This window comes from Boleophthalmus pectinirostris, unplaced genomic scaffold (assembly GCF_026225935.1).
Source record: "Boleophthalmus pectinirostris isolate CB_2022bp ecotype Guang Dong unplaced genomic scaffold, ASM2622593v1 HiC_scaffold_2824, whole genome shotgun sequence".
NCBI lineage: Eukaryota > Metazoa > Chordata > Actinopteri > Gobiiformes > Gobiidae > Boleophthalmus > Boleophthalmus pectinirostris.
In genome coordinates this window covers 59,207-62,819 of record NW_026571289.1, presented here as the reverse complement: position 1 = coordinate 62,819, position 3,613 = coordinate 59,207, and the positions used below count along the sequence as shown (strand labels likewise).

The window sequence follows — 3,613 nt, the reverse complement described above, 5'->3', positions numbered from 1 at the left end:
TTTTTTGGACGTGTGTTTGGACTCTGATAATATTGTTTTCTCAAATTGTAAATGTTCTTCAGTTCTGTAAAGCCTGGGTGTTGTGAGTGACAGGTGCATGTTCCAGAGGTCAGCTTTAATGTGAGTGACAGGTGCATGTTCCAGCATGTGTCAGCTTTAATGTGAGTGACAGGTGCATGTTCCAGAGGTCAGCTTTAATGTGAGTGACAGGTGCATGTTCCAGAGGTCAGCTTTAATGTGAGTGACAGGTGCATGTTCCAGAGGTCAGCTTTAATGTGAGTGACAGGTGCATGTTCCAGAGGTCAGCTTTAATGTGAGTGACAGGTGCATGTTGTCAGCTTTAATGTGAGTGACAGGTGCATGTTCCAGAGTGCAGCTTTAATGTGAGTGACAGGTGCATGTTCCAGAGTGCAGCTTTAATGTGAGTGACAGGTGCATGTTCCAGAGGTCAGCTTTAATGTGAGTGACAGGTGCATGTTCCAGAGGTCAGCTTTAATGTGAGTGACAGGTGCATGTTCCAGAGGTCAGCTTTAATGTGAGTGACAGGTGCATGTTCCAGAGTGCAGCTTTAAAGGAGCATGTGGACGTGAGGAGGTTGGTGTTGGAGATGTTTGAGTCCATGAGCCTGAGTTTAAAGTTTCAGACACAAACGGCTCAAACGTGAATCCACCTCGTCCTGTTTCATCTGAAACTGAACTGGAGTCACAGACCTGAGTTTGTTTGTTTGTGTTTGTTTGTTTGTGTTTGTTTGTGTTTGTTTGTTTGTTTGTTTGTGTTTGTTTTGTTTGTTTGTGTTTGTTTGTTTGTGTTTGTTTGTGTTTGTTTGTGTTTGTTTGTTTGTTTGTGTTTGTTTGTGTTTGTGTGTTTGTTGTGTTTGTTTGTGTTTGTTTGTTTGTTTGTGTTTGTGTTTGTTTGTTTGTGTTTGGTTTGAGGTGAAATGTCTGTGGGTTAGTTTGGACTAAATTTAAATGATCATAAAATCATTTGGGGAAAATGATCTAAAGTTCAACTGATGGAACATCGATTCTTCTGGATGTGAGACAATCGTATCAGCAAAAGAAAAAAAGACAAAGTTCGATCTTTAGTTAATGAATGTTCCATAATGCAGCTTTAAACAGACGTGTGGATGCTGAGGGGTTAGTGAATGTTCCGTAGTGTGTCTTTAGATCAGTGTGACGTGGTGAATGTTCCGTAGTGTGTCTTTAGATCAGTGTGACGTGGTGAATGTTCCGTAGTGTGTCTTTAGATCAGTGTGATGGGGGTCCGCAGGGGCAGGGTCATGTCTAACTGGACCCAGGTCGCTCACTTCTCTCTGGGGGGGTACTCGGAGCCGGGGCCCCTGCGCTGGTTCTACTTCCTGTTCATACTGTGTGCTTATGCACTGATCCTGAGCTCCAACCTGCTCCTCGTGGCTCTGATCGCCGTGAGCCGGAGCCTCCACCAGCCCATGTACCTGCTCCTCTGCTCTCTGTTTGTTTGTGAACGAGGTGTTGGGCAGCTCCGCCCTGTTCCCCTTCCTGCTCCACCAGGTCCTTCAGGAGGAGCACATCATCTCCTACTCCCTCTGCTTCCTCCAGCTCTTCTGCATTCACTCGTACGGCTCGGTGGAGTTCTCCTGTCTCGCTCTCATGTCTTTTGATCGATATTTGGCGATCTGTCGCCCCCTGCAGTACCACAGACTCATGACGCCGCGTCGCATCGCCGCCATGACCACGATGTTGTGGGGGTGGAGCGTTTTCGCCGTGGTCGTGACTGTGATTTTGTCTGCTCCGCTCAGACTGTGCGGTAACGTCGTCCCTAAAGTCTACTGTGATAACTTCTCCATCGTGAGGCTGGCGTGCTCTGACACCTCCGTGAACAACATCTACGGTCTGGGGTACATCTTCAGCGTGGTGCTGCTGCTCGTCGCGCTCATCGTCTTCTCGTATGGACGGATTCTGGTCGTGTGTTTGGGCGACAAGCGGCAGACGCGGCACAAGGCGGCGCAGACGTGCACGCCGCACCTGCTCTCTCTCGCCAGCTTCTCGTTCGGGGCGTTCTTTGAGCTGGTGCAGAGTCGCTTTGACATGAACCACACCCCCTTGGTGCTCAGAGTTTTTCTGTCGCTTTACTTCCTCACGGTGCAGCCTCTGCTCAGCCCCCTGGTCTACGGCCTCGCGCTGGGCAAGGTACGAGAGACCTGCAGACGTCTGCTCCAGAGGAACCAGGAGAACATGAGGAGCAGGAGAAGAACATGAGGAGCAGGAGAACCTGGCACATTTGTCTGTCCCTGAGTGTGACACGTTACCACAATAAAGAAACTGTTTGTCCAAAACTCTTGGACAAACAGAACAACCCTCTCCTGATCTCTTCCAGACAAAGAGACAACACCTGAAGAGTTCATCTCTCAGTTCTCTCTCCAAATCTGGACATGTTTTTATCCATCTGAAGAGTCTCCTAATGTAGACCTCTGAGGCACCAGCACAAAAACATGAACTGAGACACTAGAACCTACAGCAGCATGGACCCAGACCTCCAGAACCTACAGCAGCATGGACCCAGACCTCCAGAACCTACAGCAGCATGGACCCAGACCTCCAGAACCTACAGCAGCATGGACCCAGACCTCCAGAACCTACAGCAGCATGGACCCAGACCTCCAGAACCTACAGCAGCATGGACCCAGACCTCCAGAACCTACAGCAGCATGGACCCAGACCTCCAGAACCTACAGCAGCATGGACCCAGACCTCCAGAACCTACAGCAGCATGGACCAGACCTCCAGAACCTACAGCAGCATGGACCCAGACCTCCAGAACCTACAGCAGCATGAACCCAGACCTCCAGAACCTACAGCAGCATGGACCCAGACCTCCAGAACCTACAGCAGCATGGACCCAGACCTCCAGGACCTCCTCCTCTGGTTGGAGACCTCCTGCTCCTGGTCGTATGCGCTCACGTCACAGTCTGGCTTCATCAAACATCTCAGCCTTTAAACTCTTAAGTTTGATCTCCTCTTTAATGTTCAGAGCCCAGTCCAGAGCAGATCAGGTCTGTATCTCAGGTTCTCTCACTCTTTGGAAAACTTTGTGTTTTCATTTTGGATAATTCTTCTCTCACTCCTGGACGGTGTTTCTCTGTGACGAGATTTTTTTTGTTTTTTCTTTAACACAATCTAACCCTTTGTGATGAGTGAAGCTGCTCAGGATGTTTCAGCTCCTCCACTGTCTCCTGGATCACTGACCCCTGTCAGGCAGGCGACAGGGAGCACCTGTCTGATACTGTGGTCAGTGATGTAGGAGTCCACCAGGTCACCTGCAGAAGGTCTGAGGACTCTGCAGTGACAGGACAGGTGCTGGGACAGGTGCTGGTACAGGTGCTGGGACAGGTGCGGGGACAGGTGCGGGGACAGGTGCTGGGACAGGTGCTGGGACAGGTGTGGGGACAGGTGCGGGGACAGGTGCAGGGACAGGTGGACTGGTCCCAGACAAACCATCTGCTCCTGAACATTGACAAGACCAAGGACCTGGTGAAGACTTGAGGAGGAAGACGACACCAGAGGAGCTCATCACCATCAGGACCTGAGGTGACAACAGAGACTGATACAAGGACCTGAGTGTCCAGATGAACGAC

At 50.2% G+C, this 3,613-nt stretch overlaps 1 pseudogene; it reads left to right on the top strand.

The window, feature by feature from the left end:
* The first annotated feature begins 1,279 nt into the window (after positions 1–1,279).
* LOC110153479 (olfactory receptor 52K2-like) lies at positions 1,280–2,237 on the top strand (annotated as a pseudogene).
* Positions 2,238–3,613: the final 1,376 nt, after the last annotated feature.